Here is an 18,703-nt window from a genome sequence, read left to right on the forward strand (position 1 = left end):
CTTGATATCGAGGCTGAAAGCGTTGAGCAGGCATGCTCACTGGATCCTGTCGTTGGCACAGCTCAACAACATCTTTTCTATTTCTCTTTCTTCCATCCAAACTTACTGAGATGTTCTAAATGTCTTTTGTAGTGTCTTTCAATGCAGAATAACTCATGATTTTGCCTGACTTGATTCCCTCTTCTACCATCTCCCCCATTTTTACCACATCATTGAAACATTTTCCCAAGGCCGGGATCAAATGACTGAAGTAGGTAGGCCCTTAGGCTTGTAGGAAAAGCTCAACCATTTCTTCTTCACCAATAAGGGGACTAACCCGAGCAGCCTGTTCCCTCCATCTGAGCCCAAACTCCCTAAAGATTTCCTCCGGTATCTTTTCCACCTTGGATAGAGAGGAGCAGTCTGGGATAATGTCTAGATTGTACTGAAAGTGTCACACAAAATCTTGAGCCATGTCATCCCCATGTATGCCACTTACCTCGAAGTCTCTAGAGCAGTCGTGTCCTCAAGGATGGTAGGCCTGAGTAGCGGTACCTGGATCTGCACATGAAAAACATGCGTAGAAGAGGCATGAGTACACCACAGAGGTACTCAGTAAGTGCCAAGCCTAACCTCGGTTAGGTAGTGACGAGGAAGGTCAGGGCCCTACTGAGATTAAATAAATATAAAGATGACAAGATAAGATAAGAAATGCAATTGAGAATCTACAGTAAGAATCTATGCAGGATAATAAGAGTACAATAACGGAAACAGAGATAAAGGCAAACCACAAGGAAGTACCACTCATAACAAGGATGATAACCAGGGATCTCTTCGTATCTCAAGGATCTCTTGGTATCCTCAATATATGCTAGGGATCTCTTGGTATCCCGAGGATCTCTCGGTATCCTTAATATATGCTGGGGATCTCTTGGTATCCCGATGAACTCTTGGTATCCTCAATATATGCTAGGGATCTCTCGGTATCTCAAGGAACTCTTGGTATCCTCAATATACGTGCCAAGGATCTCTTGGTATCCCAAGGATCTCTTGGTATCCCCAATATATGCTAGGGATCTATTGGTATCCTCAAATATGCTAGGGATCTCTTGGTATCCCGAGGATCTCTTGGTATCCTCAATATATGCTAGGGATCTCGCGGTATCCCAAAGATCTCTTGGTATCCTCAATATACGTGCCAGGGATCTCTCGGTATCCCGAGGATCTCTTGGTATGCTCAATATATGCTAAAGATCTCTCGGAATCCCGAGGATCTTTTGGTATCCTCAATATACGTGCCAGTGATCTCTTGGTATCCCACACCTCAGTTCAGATCATAAACATGTACAGGGGATCTCCTAGGATGTCGTCTCGTAGTCCCAAAGTAAAAACACATAGCAGCAACACAAGAATACCCAATTAAGCTAAATTTCATACCAAGTAAATAGTTAATTCTAGCCTAACATGCTTCACGTAATGCAATTAAGGCAGTTTAAGCAAATAGGAAATTAAGTCAACTAAACATGTTTTTCTAAACTAGCAACAGGCTAAATTCGCAAGTAGAATAAAATAGTAAAAAGAACTCAATTGAAATACTTAAGGAAAAACCGGATTTTCAACAATTAGCTCAAGTATGCGCTCGTCACCTCACGTACAAGGCATTTCAATTATCAAATATATCATATCCTAATGGGAAGGTCCCCCACAAAAGGTTCAACAAACCACTTACCTTGAAATGACTCAAAATCAACCCGAAACCACACTCTTTCCATGAGTACTCGACTCCAAATGGATCAAATATATTCGATTCAATTTCTTAACGTAAATAACACTTCAAGTAACTGATTCTACAAAGAAATTCTAAGCTAATACGCAAAATTATGTAAAATAACCAAAATGCCCCTCTGGACCACATCTCGAAATCGGGTAAAAATTTATATTTTTTGAATCCTCACACTCTCACGAGTCTAACCATATCAAAATTATCCCAATCCGATGTCAAATTCCCAATCAAAACTCAATTTCTTGGTCTAAGAACTTTTCCCCCAATTTCCACCAAAATTTCGAAATTAAAGGATGGATTTAAGTGTAGATTCATGGAAATTAGTCTAAACCGAGTAGGAATCACTTACCCAAATCGCCCAAGTGAAAATATCTTCAACAATTGCAATCTCCCGAGCTCCCAAGTCCAAAATATGAATTGTGGCTCAAACCCTCAATTTTGGGTTTTAAAAATCAGCCTAGGGATTCCCTTCTTCGCGAACGCGGTCAACGCCTCGTGTTCGCGAAGCACAAAAATGACTTTGACCAAAATCCTCTTACGCGAACGCGACAAAGACACTCGCAAACGTGATGATTCCTCAGACTTACCCTTTGCGAATGCACTCCCTCTCTCGCAAATGCGATGAACAAACTCGACCTCAGACCTAGCTGACCAATTACTCTATGCGAACGCGCTACCCTTCTCGCGAACGCGATGCACGGACATCCAGCCCTTCGCAAACGCGGAGCCTTCCTCGCGAACGTGAAGGCTAAAATTTCACCATCTTCCACTGACTCTTCGCGAATGCGAGGATCCATTCGCGTACGTGAAGAGTAAATATCTGCAATAGCTGAACCTACAATTTTGCAACTCCAAACTTCATGAAATGGTCCGATTGACCACCTGAAACTCACCCGAGGCCCCAGGGACCTCAACCAAGCATACCAACATATCCTATAACCTCATTCGAACTTGTTACAATCCTTAAAAAACCTAAAATAACATCAAAACCTCGAATTAACCATGGATTCAAGCCTAAGAACTCCAAAATTCTCAAAATACGCTTTCGATCAAAAAGTCTACCAAACCTCGTCCGAATGACCTGAAATTTTGCACACACGTCACATTCAACACTATGGAGCTACTCCAACTTCTGGAATTCCATTCTGACCCTCGGATCAAAATCTCACGATCGGATTGGAAACTTCAAAAATTCAACTTTCAGCATTTCAAGCCTAAATTAGCTACGGACCTCCGAAACACAATCCGAACATGCTCCTAACCCTGAAATCACCCAACGGAGCTAACGGAACCATCAGATATCCATTCTGAGGCCCTTTTTGCATTGTTCTGACTATGGCCGACTTTCCAACACTTAAGCTTTCATTTAGGGACTAAGTGTCCAAAAAGACTCCGAAACTCAAAATCGAACATCCCAGCAAATCAAAATAGCATAAATAAACTCAGGGAAAGCAGTTAATAGGGGATCGGGACATATATTCTTAAGAGGACCAGCCGGGTCGTCACATCCTCCTACACTTAAACATTTGTTCATCCTCGAACGAGCATAAAGACATACCTGAAGTGGTGAAAAGATGAGGGTAACGGCTACATATATCCTGCTCAGTCTCCCAGGTCGCCTCCTCGACCAGCTGGTCCCGCCACTAAACTTTCACGGATGCAATGTTCTTTGACCTCAGCTTTCTAACCCGTCTGTCCAATATTGCCACTGGATCCTCAACACAAGATATATCCTTGTCCAACTGGATTGAACTGAAATCCAAAAGGACCTAAATTTGCGCTAGAGGAGGTGGTTAGAGTTGCTGAAGGACTATAACATCACTATTTTGTATCATCCGGGCAAGGCCAATGTGGTGACCGATGGATGTTCAGGCCTTAGCCAGCCAATTTGTGAGATTGGATATTTCGGAGCCCAGTCGGGTTCTAGCTTGCGTGGTTTCTCGGTCTTCCTTATTTGATCGTATCAGGGAGCGACAGTATGATGACCCTCATTTGCTTGTCCTCAAGGACAAGGTTTAGCACGGTGATGCTAGAGATGTGACTATTGGTGATGATGTGGTATTGAGGATGCAGGGTCGGATTTGTGTACCCAATGTTGATGGGCTTCGAGAGTTGATTTTAGAGGAGGCCCATAGTTCGTGGTATTCTATCCATCCGGGTGCCGCGAAGATGTATCAGGATTTAAGACAGCACTACTGGTGGAGGCAGATGAAAAAGGATATAATAGGATTTGTAGATCGGTGCCTCAACTGTTAGCAGGTGAAGTATGAGCACCAGAGACCGGGTGGGTTGCTTCAGCAGAAAGAGATTACGGAGTAGAAGTGGGAGCGGATCACCATGGAATTTGTAGTTGGGCTCCCACGGACTTTGAGAAAGTTTGATTCTATTTAGGTGATTGTGGATCGGCTGACCAAGTCCGCTCATTTTATTCATGTGTGTACTACTTATTCCTTGGAGCGGTTGGCAGAGATTTATATCTGGGAGATTGTTCGTCTGCATGGTATTCCAGTGTCCATCATTTTAGATAGAGGTACTCAGTTCACATCACAGTTCTGGAGGGCCATTCAGCATGATTTGGGTACTCGGGTGGAGTTGAGTACAACATTTCACCCTCAGATGGACGGGTAGTCCAAGTGCACTATTTAGATTCTTGAGGACATGCTCTGTGCGTGTGTGGTTGAGTTTGGAGGGTCTTGGGATCAGTTCTTTCCATTGGTGGAGTTTGCTTACAACAACAACTATCAGTCCAGCATTCAGATGGCACCGTATGAGGCTTTATATGGGATCGTTGTGATACCTCCGGAGCATCGAAACATGGAATACCGGATGAACTCCGGCCAAGCTGGGAGGTAAGGCAAGCTTATAAGTAACCTCCCCAACACGCCTCAATATCTCAAAAGAGGCAATAAATCTCAGACTCAACTTTCCTTTCTTCCCGAATCTCATAACGCCCTTCATAGGCAAATGAACCCGCTCTCCAACCATATAGGAAACATCACAAACCTTCCGGTCCGCGTAACTCTTCTGTCTGGATTGGGCTGTACGGAGTCTATCCTGAATCACCTTGACCTTCTCCAAAGCATCCTGAACCAGGTCTGTGCCCTACAATCTAGCCTCACCCGGCTCAAACCAACCTACCAGGGATCTACACTGTGAACAGGTGCTGCAAGCTCCAATGGTCAGTATAAATCTCACAAGGAACCCCGTATAAATAATGGCGCCAAATCTTCAAGGCGTGAACAATGGCAGCTAACTCAAGGTCGTGAACAGGGTAATTCTTCTCATGTATCTTCAACTGTCTGGATGCATAGGCAATCACCCTACAGTCATGCATCAACACCGCTCTGAGGCCAATCCTCGAGACGTCACAATAAACCGTATAAGACCCCGAACCTGAAGGTAATATCAAAACTGGGGTTGTTGTCAAAGCTGTCTTGAGCTTCTAAAAGCTCGCCTCACACTCCTCCGTCTACTAGAATGGAGCACCCTTCTGGGTCAACCTGGTCATAAGGGCTACAATCGATGAAAACCCCTCCACAAAATGACGGTATTAGCCCGCCAAGCCAAGGAAACTGTGGATATCGGTAGTTGAGGATGGTCTGGGCCAACTCTACACGGCCTCTATCTTCTTCGGATCCACCTGGATACCCTCACTCGATACCACAGTGGCCTAAGAATGCCACTGTTTCCAACCAAAACTCATATTTTGAGAACTTAGCATATAACTTCTTCTCTGTTAGAGTCTGAAGCACAGTCCTCAGGTGCTGCTCATGATCTACTCGACTCCTAGAATATACCAGAATATCATCAATAAAGACAATGACGAATGAGTCAAGATACGGTCGGAACACACTGTGCATCAAATGTATAAAGGTTGTTGGGGCATTGGTCAGCCCAAATGACATAACAAGGAACTCGTAATGATCATACCGAGTCCTGAAAGTAGTCTTCAGGATATCTGGCTCCCAAATCTTCAACTGATTGTAACCTGAGCGCAAATCAATCTTAGAAAACACTTGTGCGCCCTAAAGCTGGTCAAACAGATCATCAATACGAGGCAAAGGATAACGGTTCTTAATTGTCACTTTGTTCAACTGGCGATAATCAATACATATATGCATAGAACCATCCTTTTTCTTCACAAACAAGATAGGATCACCCCAAGGCGATACATTGGGCCGAATATAACCCTTATCAAGCAATTCCTGTAACTGATTCTTCAAATCCTTCAACTTAGGAGGAGCCATACAATATAGAGGAATAGAAATGGGCTAAGTGTCCGGCAATAGATCAATGCTAAAATCAATATCTCTATCAGGCGGCATGCCAGAAGGTCAGCTGGAAACACATCGGGAAAATCCCGTACTACTGGGTCTGAGTCAACTCAAGGGGTATCAATATTGACATCTCTCACATAAGCTAAATACGCGTCACACCCCTTCTCAACCATACGTTGAGCTTTAAGAAAAGAAATGACTCTACTGGGAGTGTTATCTAAAGTACCCCTCCACTCAACATGCGGTACACCTGGCATAGCCAGCGTCATGGTTTTGGCGTGACAATCAAGAATAGCATAATGGGGTGACAACTAAACCATGCCCAAGATAATGTCAAAATCTACCATACTGAGCAACAATAAATTAGCTCTGGTCTCAAAACCACTAAGAGCAACCAAACACAACCGATAAATGCGGTCCACAATAAGAGAATCTCCCATAGGAGTAGAAACATAAATAGGAAAACTCAAAGAATCCTGAGGTACACCCAAATGCGGAGAAAAATAAGAAGAAATATAAGGATAGGCGGAGCCTAGATCGAATAAAATCGATGCATCTCTATGACAAACCAGGACAATACCTATGATGACAGAATCGGAGGCGACAGCCTCAGAATGGAAATGAAGGGCAGAATATCTGGTCTGGCCTTCCCCTCTAGCTGGCTGGGTAGGTGGGGTAGCAACTGGTGCGGTGATCATAGCCTGAGAACTTTGCGGAGCGCGCTGTGGATGAGAAGTCTGTGGAAGTGTACTCCTCCTAAGTCTAGGGCAATCCCTCACCACATGGCGTGTGTCACCACACTCAAAACAAGCTCTGGGAGGACGTGGCAGTGGAAATTGTGCGGTACGGGTACTCCAAGACCCTTGAACACCTGAAACACTATGTGAAATCTGAGATGCAAACTGAGCTGACTGACCCACAAAACCTCTACCATGCCGTACTCTTCCTCCAAAATAAGGACCAACGGGTCTCTCCAGTCAACGAGGTCTCCTTACTTCCCTATACTTCTCTTTTAACCTCATCTGTCCTCTCTCTCCTGGACCCACCTATCCTTTACTCGGTGAGAGGTCCTCACCACCCGCTGAACTAGGACTACAAACTGTGTCTCCATGACGCTTGGAACCTGAATAATGGGAACTCGCTGATCTGGAGTGGGGGTGGTGGAAGTTTGGGTCCCTTACCCGGTCTGTGAAGTAGTTGGTACAACCTGAATCAACCCCACCTACACTAATGTACCAAACATGCTCAAGAATTGTGCTAATTTCCCCTGAAGTGTTGGAGTAGTAGTAGCAGTAGGCATATCCGGTGCTTGGGCTCAGGCTGGAACTATTGGTGGCTCCTCGGTGGCAGCTCGCGCGGGTGCTCTATGTGCACCAGGTGCGCTTCCTTGGCCTCTACCCCGGCCCCGACCTCTGACGGCTCTCGCAGGGGGCGCGGGTGTCTGATCATCTCTGGTAGAACATGTCCTCACCATCTGTGAGAGAATGGAAGACAGAGGTTTAGGATTGTGATGTCAAAAATCTCGCACGACAGGGAAATCAAATGAAGTGCAATTTCCTAACGGTTACATAGCCTCTCATATATAAGTACAGATGTCTCCGTACAAATCAGCGAGACTCTAATAAACCGGCTTGTTACTCATGACTCCTATGAACCTAGAGCTCTGATACCAACTTGCCACAACCCCGGTTTTCCCTCCGTGAACAATCGTGATGGCACCTAGTCTCTATGGCTAGGTAAGCCTAAAATGCAGAAGATAAACCAAATTTGCGGAAGAAAATAATTTAAAACATAAATAGAGTAATAAAATAGTGTTGTGTCGCTCGGCATACACAATATTAACTTTTAAAACCAATACATTTTCCCAAAACACCGAAACCCATGAATCACAAGCTAAGAGATACATAAGAAGCTCTAACTCCAGAAATGTCTAACAAGAAAGAAAATACATAAGGGCAATGTTTAACAACTAGAATAGAAAGGGACTTCTCGGTCTGCGAACGCGGCAGATGTACCTTGAAGTCTCTAGAGCAGTCGCCTCCTCAAGGATGGTAGGCCAGAGTAGTGGTACCTAGATCTGCACATGAAAAACATGCGCATAAGAGGCATGAGTACACCACAGCGGTACTCAGTAAGTGTCAAGCCTAACCTCAGTTGGGTAGTGACAAGGAAGGTCAGGGCCCTATTGAGATTAAATAAATATAAAGATGACAAGATAAGATAAGCAGTACAATTGAGAATCTACTGTAAGAATATATACAGCATAATAAGAGTACAATAACGGAAACAGAGATAAAGTAAAACCACAAGGAAGTACCACTCATAACAAGGATGATAATCGGGGATCTCTTGGTATCATCAATATATGCTAGGGATCTCTTAGTATCCCGACGATCTCTTGGTATCCTCAATATATGCTAGGGATCTCTTGGTATCCCGAGGATCTCTTGTTATCCTCAATATACGTGCCAATGATCTCTTGGTATCCCGAGGATCTCTTGGTATCCTCAATATCTAGGGATCTCTTGGTATCCTCAATATATGCTAGGGATATCTCGGTATCCCGTGGATCTCTTGGTATCCTCAATATATGTTAGGGATCTCTTGGTATCCTGAGGATCTCTTGGTATCCTCAATATATGCTAGGATCTCTCGGTATCCCGAGGATCTGTTGGTATCCTCAATATATGTGCCAGGGATCTCTTGGTATCCCGAGGATCTCTTGGTATCCTAAATATATGCTAGGGATCTCTCGATATCCCGAGGATCTCTTGGTATCCTCAATATACGTGCGAGGGATCTTTTGGTATCCCGCACCTCAGTTCAGATCAGAAATACGTACAGGGGAGCTCTCGGGATGCCGTCCCGTAGTCCCAAAGTAAAAATACACAACAACAACACAAGAATACGCAATGAAGCTAAATTTTGTACCAAGTAAACAGTTAATTCTAGCCTAACATACTTCACGTAATGAAATTAAGGCAGTTTAAGCAAATAGGCAATTAAGTCAACTAAACATGCTTTTCTAAACTAGCAACAGGCTAAATTCGCAAGTAGAATAAAACAAGAAAAAGAACTCAACTGAAATACATAAGGAAAAACCGAATTTCAATAATTAGCTCAAGTACGTGCTCGTCACCTCACGTACAAGGCATTTCAATTATCAAATATATCATATCCTAAGGGGAAGGTCCTCCATACAAGGTTAGACAAGCCACTTACCTCGAACTGGCTCAAAATCAACCCGAAACCATGCTCTTGCCACGAGTACTCGACACCAAATGGCCCAAATCTATTTGATTCAATTTCATAACGTAAATAACACTTCAAGTAACTGATTCGACAAAGAAATTCTAAGCTAATTCGCGAAATTATGTAAAATGATGAAACGCCCCTCGGGCCCACGTTTCGAAATCGTATAAAATTTATATTTTTAGAATCCTCACACCCTCACGAGTCTAACCATATCAAAATTATCTCAATCCGATGTCAAATTCCCAATCAATACTCAATTTCTTGGTCTAAGAACTTTTCCCCCAATTTTCACCAAAATTTCGAAATTAAAGGATAGATTTAAGTGTAGATTCATGGAAATTAGTCTAAACCGAGTAGGAATCACTTACCCAAATCGCCCAGTGAAAATCTCTTCAAAAATCGCAATCTCCCGAGCTCCCAAGTCCAAAATATGAATTATGGCTCAAACCCTCGATTTTGGGTTTTAAAAATCAGCCCAGGAATTCCCTTCTTCGCGAACGTCGTCAATGCCTCGCGTTCGCTAAGCACAAAAATGATTTTGACCAAAATCCTCTTACGCAAACGCGACAAATACACTCGCGAACGTGATGATTCCTCAGACTTACCCTTCGTGAACGCAGTCCCTCCCTCGCGAACGCGATGAACAAACTCGACCTCAGACCTAGCTGACCAATTACTCTACACGAACACGCTGTCCTTCTCGCGAACGTGATGCACGAACATCCAGCCCTTCGCGAACGTAGAGCCTTCCTCATGAACGCGAAGGCTAAAATTTCACCATCTTCCACTAACTCTTCGCGAACGCGAAGAGTAAATATCTGCAACAGCTGAACTTGCAATTCTGCAACTCCAAACTTCATGAAATGGTCCAATTGACCACCCGAAACTCACCCGAGGCCCCGGGGACCTCAACCAAATATACCAACATATCCCATAACCTCATTCGAACTTGTTCCAATCCTTAAAACACCTAAAACAACATCAAAACCTCGAATTAACCATGGATTCAAGCCTAAGAACTCCAAAATTCTCAAAATACGCTTTCGATCAAAAGGTCTATCAAACCTCGACCGAATGACCTGAAATTTTTCACACACGTCACATTTAACACTACGGAGCTACTCCAACTTCCGGAATTCCATTTTGACCCTCAGATCAAAATCTTGCTATCGGATCGGAAACTTCAAAAATTCAACTTTCAGCATTTCAAGCCTAAATTAGCAACGGACCTCCAGTACACAATACGAACACGCTCCTAACCCTGAAATCACCCAACGAAGCTAACGGAACCATCGTATTTCCATTCCGAGGCCGTCTTCGCACTGTTCCGACTACAACCAACTTTCCAACACTTAAGCTCCCATTTAGGGACTAAGTGTCCCAAAACTCTCCAAAACTCAAAACCGAACATCCCGACAAATCAAAATAGCATAAATAAACTCGGGGAAAGCAGTTAATAGGGTATGGGGTGTAAATTCTTAAGACGACCGGCCGGGTCGTCACAAGAAAAATACTTTTTGATTTTTTTTAGGAAGGAAGTCTAAAATATAAACCAAAGAAAATATTTTGAATTTTCAGTTGATATCCTGAAGAAAGATTTCGAAACAAGCAATAAAAAAGATAAAAAAAAATATTTTTGAATTTTCATTTTTGATTACCTAAGGGAGAAACTTAAAGATAAACAAAAGGTAAAGTATGTTTTCTTTCTTCTATGTACAATATCCTAAAGTTCTAGTGAAAATAAAAAGAATATTTTTTATTCATTTTTTGTTAATTTCCTCAAAGAAGAACCTCAAAAGAAAATCTTTTTGGAATTTTGGAACTAATATCTTAAAGAAAACTTTTAAAAAGGTACTAAAAGAAAATTCTCTTTTTTTAAAAATTTTTTAGTTTTAATATAGTAAAAGAAATATAAAAGCAAGTTTTTATTTTAAGTTCTAGATATTAACTTCCTAAGGAAAACCACCTCAAATAAATTCTCTCTCTTTTTTCATTTATAGTATTAGTATTCTAAAGAAAACTTCTAACGGAAATATAAAACGCAAAATCTCTCTTTTTTGGATTTTTGAGTTATAACACACTTTTTCAAATAGAAAATACAATAACAAGAAACTCGACATTACTATACAAAACTAGAAGGTAAAAGACGACATAAACAAAAACAGACTCAAAACATAAAAAATAAATTAAAAAAACATCTTCTTAAGCAACTCTTGAATGAGCGATCCTGACTGGATGGTCCCGGGGTGTCTGTCATGCTCAAACTCCAGTAAGTAGATCACCACTTGTATGAAAAAATTAAGACCAAATAAAGTTAAATACCTAGAACACTATGTGAGACAATAACACTCCCTATTGGACGCATGTAAGACATGATTGAGGCTATTTTTGCAAAATGACTTATGTGGCCAAAAGGTGGCTAGAAGTGCAAAATTTGGCTAAGACCCCGCAAAGCCAAGAACCTAAGATTCACTAGGAAGACCGGGCCCTATTTGGGTTGCCTACGTATCAGGTATGCGTAGTTCGGGCAGATTGGATACGGGCGAGAATAAAAAATCAACTAATTTAAAGAAAATATATTTTTTTTGTCTTTTCCTTGAAAAATGATGAAACATGTAAAATCTTTTTGATTTTCGGAAAATGATGAAAAAGTGCAAAACCTTTTTTTTTGAATTTTCCATTATTTTTTTTTGTCTTTTCTTAATAAAAATGTGACAGAAAACATAACTGGCCCTACTAGTTTTATTTTCACACGTCACCCTCTTTTTTTCTTTTCTTTTCATTTTCCCTCAACTATCAGTGGTCCTCCAAATGACCCTTTTACCCTTGAAGATTGTAACATGTAGCACATTAGGATGCATCAGGATGGTCTTTTATTTTTTGGGGTACTCCTGTCCTAGACGGACTCAACCCCTGTGTTGAGTTCCCAAAGTCAGATGCATGTGATGCAAACAAGCGTTCCTACTAGGGATCCTACATGAGGCTATGTTATTCTAGGTTTAAAAACCTGGGTTTATTTGTTCTAGACCTGGCTTACCCGAGTGGACAGCTCGAGCCGGGGGGGGGGGCAGCGTACCGGGAATACAGAAGCTTCACCGGCTTTGCAACTTGTCTGAACCTCGTTCTAAATTGGGATATGACTCTAGTAGAAAAGAAGTCACACTAAGTGCACACTTCCCAGATGATTTAGAAGACTCAGAGAGAAGAGGGATTCGTATCAATTTATATACAGTTCAACAATATCAAAGCGGTAAAAAATAAGATTTAGCACATTAGGCCCAAGCATGTAAATAAAACCAGATAATAAATAAATCTAAATATAACAATTATTCTAAGCTCGAATTCTTGAACCCTAAACCAGAGATTCTGGGTTCTGTCTCCAGTAGAGTCGCCAGAGCTATCACACCTCCTTTTTACTACCCCCAGAAGGGTATAAAGGAGTATTTTCCAATTTAAAGTGACAATCGAAACAGGATTATTTTATTTAAAATTCAGAGTCGCCACTTGGGATAATTTATGGTGTCCCAAGTCACCGGTTTAAATTCCGAATAAAGAAAAATATTGACTCTGTTTTACAGTCTGCGAACATAGAAATTCGGATAAGGAATTTTGTTAACCCTCGCTCAACTATTATTATTGGCCTAGTTATCTGATTTTTAAAATACTTTCAAACCTATGTGCATTTTAACTTTTTAGCCACTTTTAATATTTCAGGAAATTTCAAGGTTATTTAAAACACACCGTAAGCCACGCTACATGAAATGCACTCGCGGTTCATGACACGCTTTATTTAACCTTGTTGGAAATTAGAATCGGGTCACATAAAATGCACCCCCGGATTTTAGCAATTATAAATCACAACTACATCTCGGGAACAATACCCGTAGCCATGATAATTTATTTAGACGCGCCTAAAGCAAGCTACGATGTTCATAAATTATTTTCTAAACTTTAAGATTATTGTGATGCCAAATTTACGAACAAAATATTACTGAGGAGCAAATATACTAGCTAACATAATCTATTACTTGGTCAAATTCCTTATGACTCAAGGCCTACCTTATTGCCCATTCTTATTCCTTGCCAAGAAAGAAACAACTCCAACTTTTCCATCTACCCGATTAAAAGTATTTATTCAAGATCCAAAGACTACATGCATCCCAATCGAAATAAAAACTAAATTAAACAATTTAAATGAAAACTAAGGCATACTACTCAAACAACGTAGAATCAAAAATCAACCAACGCGCGCACCAAGCTATCATAATACAATAAAATGAGAATGAAAATTGAGAAATGGACCTTTTATTGATGAACAAAGCTGAAAATTGCAAGTCAATCGGGCTAAACAAAGAAACAATCCTCGGACCGAAATACCAAAATTGTGAACCGGGACCTCGAACGAACCCCTCAAACGACGATTCAAACCAGCATCAAACTTCAGCTTACAGTCATGTTTTGTTCTGATCTTTCCTTCTCGAAATTGGATTGAAAACAGAGAGGAAAACTAAAGTATTTTGTATCTTCTTCAATCTAAATTGAGCACTTTGTAGTGCAATGGAACTCTGATTGTAGCTGAGAAAGAGAGATGAACGAATTTATACTCGAATTAGTGGAGACATCGAACTTCAGAAGGAAATCTTCTCTTAATTTTAAATAATATATCATCTGTAGGAATTTGAACTCTACCAATCTCGTCCCAAATCGCCATTATTCTTTCTCAATCCTTTTCATTGACGATGATAACAAAGGCCGAGAAAAAGAAGCCGACAAAAAGGCACCAATAGTAAAGGATTCCAAAAGCCAGCAAGAAGGCATCGATGGGACCATTGTCGTAGAGTGAATGAGACCTAGCAGAATTACATCACCGGAACCGCCGTTCTCTTTGTAGTCTAGGGTCTAGGTCCTCTTTTAGTCTTAATTCTTATTTTTTTTAGGTTAGGGGGTATGGGCCTAGGAATTATGGGCTTGGAAATTGGGCCAAAGACTAAAAAAAAATGGACTACAAGATTCATAAAAACGGGATAAACCAACCCAAAACTAATTCCTCCTTATAAAATTATATACAATTATAATATAAAAATATAAAACTAATCTTAATTAATTGAACTAAACTATATCAAAACATGAAACTATTTTTGTGTTTTCAAGATTATGTATAAAAATAAAAATAAGGTACTATTTTTGTATATTTTTTATTTAAATTTATGAAAGATACGTAAATTAAAATATTTTTGTAATTTTTATTTTTTGTGACGAAATAAAGTAAAAGATTCACAACTATTTAAAATATCGAGATTAGGTTTAAACTAAATATTTTAGGCAAAATGGGTGAAATTTCGGGGAGAGTCAAAAATCACATGTCTACACTAGTTATGACTACCTATACTTCAGAAAGGTTGGCCCAGATTTATATTCAGGAGATATTCCGGTTGCACAGTATGCATGTTTTCGTCATATCATATAGGGGCCCTCAGTTCACTTTGCATTTCTGGAGAGTGATACAAAGTGAGTTGGGGACCAGTGTAGAGCTCAGCACATGATTTCACCCTCAGACCGACGGACAGTCGGAGCGGACAGTTCAGATATTAGAGGACATGCTGAGAGCATGTGTGATTGACTTTGGAGGAAAGTGGGATCAGTTCTTGCCTTAGGCCAAGTTTGCCTACAACAATAGTTATTAGTCCAGCATCCAGATGGCTCCATTTGAGGCTTTATATGGTCGACGATGTCTTTCTCCTATCGGGTGGTTTGAGCCCAATGAAGCTAAGTTGTACGGTACTGATTTGGTAAAGGATGCCTTGGAAAAGGTAAAGTTGATTCAGGAGAGACTTTGCATAGCATAGTCCAGACAAAAGAGTTACGCGGATCAGAAGCCATGGGATGTATCATTCATGGTCAACGAGAAGGTTCGCTTGAAAGTTTCACCGATGAAGGGTATTATGAGATTCGAGAAGAAAGGCAAGTTGAGCCCAGGTTTATAGGCCCATTTGAGGTGTTGAGACGAGTTGGGAAGGTTGCTTACGAGTTTGCGTTACCCCCAACCTATTAGGAGTTCATCCGATTTTTCATGTGTCTATGTTGCGAAGGTATCACGCCGACTTATCTCATATGTTAGACTTCAGTACTATTCAGTTAGATGAGAGCTTGGGCTATGAGGAGGAGCCAGTTGTCATTGTTGATAGATAGAATTGCCAGTTGAGATCCAAAAGTATTTCTGCGGTGAAGGTTCAGTGGAGGGGCCAACCAGTCGAGGAGGCGACCTGGGAGTCCGAGGAGGACATGCGGAGAAGATATCCACACTTATTTAGCACTTCAAGTATGAATCTAAACCTGTTTGAGGACGAACGTTTGTTTAAGAGGTGGAAAATTTAATGACCTGATTGGTCGTTTTGCTTTCTAGAACTTCGTTCTCCTAAATAAGGCTTCTTGTACTTACTTTTACTGATTTATGACTTTTAGGGATGGTTGGTTCGGGATTTGGAAGAATTTGGGTTGAAATCGGAACACTTGGTTCCTTAAGGTTGGCTTAAAAGGCTGAGTTTGACTTCGGTCAATATTATGAGTAAATGACCTCGGAATCGGGATTTTACGGTTCCAATAGGTTCGTATGATGATTTTGGACTTGGGTGTATGTTTGGATTGGGTTTTGGATGACTTGGGAGCGTTTTGGCGCATCATAGTGAAAGTTGGTTCTTGAAGGTTTTTAGAAGTTCTTTAAATTTGGTTTAGGGAAGGTCCTGATGATATCGAGGTCCGAACGGGATTCCGAGACCTGGAATAGTTCCGTAATGTCATTTAAGACTTTCAAGAAAAATTTAGTATCAATTCGAGTAGTATAAATATGTTTCGGCACATTTGGAAGTAAATTGAAGAACTTGAAGTACATATGTTTGATTCAATTGGTATTAGGGTGTGATTCTTAGTTTTAATGTTGTTTCGGGCTTTCCGAGGGTTTCAGTGAGTCTGTTTTATCATCCCAAACTTGTGGGTATGTTCGGGCGGATCCCCTGGGCCTCGAGCGTCAATCAGACGAGGTTCGGACTAAGTTGAAAATTTTGAGCAAGAGCTGAAGCCCCAGCTTCTGTCATAACCGCACCTGCGGCTGGTCAGCCGCATGAGCGAGCTCGTAGGTGCAGGCCTTAACTCGCAGATGCAGCCAAGGGTGGGCAGTCCAGAACCGCAGATGCAGCCCCTCCTCTACGGAAGTAGAACCACAGAAGCGGTGGGCCTTCCGCAGAAGAGGCCCCAGCCGGCCTAGTGAATTCCGCAGAAGCGGACCATTGTCCGCAGATGCGAGGGCACAGGTGCAGCCCATGATCGCAGGTTCATAAATCACTAAAGGTAGTGGCCTTCATTTAATACGGGTCTTAGACGTTTTTGACTCATTTCACTCCATTGAGCGATTTTAGAGCTTCTTGAGAGGGGTTTTTCACCAAGCTTTTGGAGGTAAGCAACTCCTATTATATATGAGTTAAATACTTAAATTTTGGGTAGATTAAAATGTAAAGATTAGTGAAAATCATGGGATTAGAGGAAAACCTTGGGTTTGGTAAGAATGATATTTTTACCACAAAAATTACCATGAAACTTAGTAATAGTTATATATCTATGTTTTTTAGGTTATGGGTAACAACTTCCTTCAAATATTTACGGAATCCGGGCACGTGGGCCCGGTGGTGAAATTTAGGAATCTTACCTTTGGGGTTGGATAATCACTTTAATATCTTGAATATGAACTTGTGAACCTATAATGATTGGTTTTTACACTATTTGAATAGTTTCAGATTATTCGGCTACGGTTTGAAGGTTTGAGCGCATTCTTTAGTTGGAAGTAGGCTTGAAATGAGGTAAATCTCTTTTCTAATCTTGTAAGAGGGAAATTTTCCCATAAGTAAACTTAATTAATATGTGGTTATTTGTGGGGGCTACGTACGTACGAAGTGACTGGAGTCCGTACGTAGCTGCTATTTCTGTTATGTCTGGGTAGTTATTGGTTTACACCATGCTTTGTGGACACTATTATTTGATTATATGCGCTAATTATTATGAAAGGAATTAAGTTGAGAAAATTCTAAGGATTTAAAGGGTTCAAGTTGAATTGTCTTCATTTTTGAAAAAGAATCAAGGAAGGGCTATGATTTAAATGATAACATTATGTTTGACCGCATCGCATGTATGATTCGTGAGCGGGGTTATGTTTTTACCGTGTCGCATGTATGATTCGTGAGCAGAATGAATAGATGCATCTATGATTCGCGCCATTCGACCCTCGACAATGCACAATTTACTTTTATGCTGGATCAGGACAAACGTCCTCAGTGGTATTTATGTGTGATAATAGAATTGGAACTCTTTATAGTTGTATGATTGTTTCTTGAAGGGTCACTTGTTTTAAATAAAGAAAGTGCCTTGACTTCTTAAAATATGATGGAAGGGTTTTTTAGTTATTATTCTTGTTTGAACTTGTTGTTATATACATACATTATGATTTAAGAATTAGATCTTCATATTATTATATCATTGGCCCTAATAAGTGTCGGAGTCGACCCCTCGTCACTACTTCTTCGAGGTTAGACGAGATACTTACTAGGTACGTATTTTTATGTACTCACACTACAATTCTATACATGATTGTACAGGATATGAGGCAGGTGCATCTGGCCATCAGTCCAGCACGTATACCCGACTCCCCAACTTGAGACTTCCCCGTGAGCTACCCTTTTGAGACGTTCTATAGTAGCTGGAGTCTCCCTTATGTCTTTATTTTTCCTGTCTACTCCTTTCCAGACAGTAGGATAGTTTGGTTTTGTATATTATACTAGATTGCCCACATACTTGTGATACCAGGTCTTGGCACACACACTAGTAGACTTATGATTTTGGTTTACTTACATGAATGCAAGTTCATATATATTGCTTCCATTTATTTATGCTTAAATTTTAAACTCCTAAATTTTTATCGAATAAGGAGAAGTCATCACTTGCTAATTATTTTAATGGAAATTCACGAGTTGATTAGTCTTGGCTTCCTAACAACGGTGTTGGGTGCCATCATGGCGTAATATGGAATTTGGGTCGTGACAACATGGTATCAGAGCGCTAAGTTCACGTAGGTCTCACAAGTTATGGGCAAACCTGGAACAATCTTGCGGATCGGTATGGAGATGTCTGTACTTATCTTCAAGAGGCTATAGGGTGTTAGGAAACTACTCTTTATTTATCTTCTATTGTGTAGTTGATGGTATATTAAATTTCATTCTTCTATTGTCTCACAGATGGTGAGGATGCATACGATGGACGTTCCAAACCCGGGAGGAGCTGCTCCTACCATTGCTAGAGGCCGAGGGAGGGCACCAGCCCGAGGTAGGGGATGAGGGTGTCCCAGAGCTGCCCCAATAGCACCACC

This window comes from Nicotiana sylvestris, chromosome 2, assembly GCF_000393655.2.
Source record: "Nicotiana sylvestris chromosome 2, ASM39365v2, whole genome shotgun sequence".
Lineage (NCBI taxonomy): Eukaryota > Viridiplantae > Streptophyta > Magnoliopsida > Solanales > Solanaceae > Nicotiana > Nicotiana sylvestris.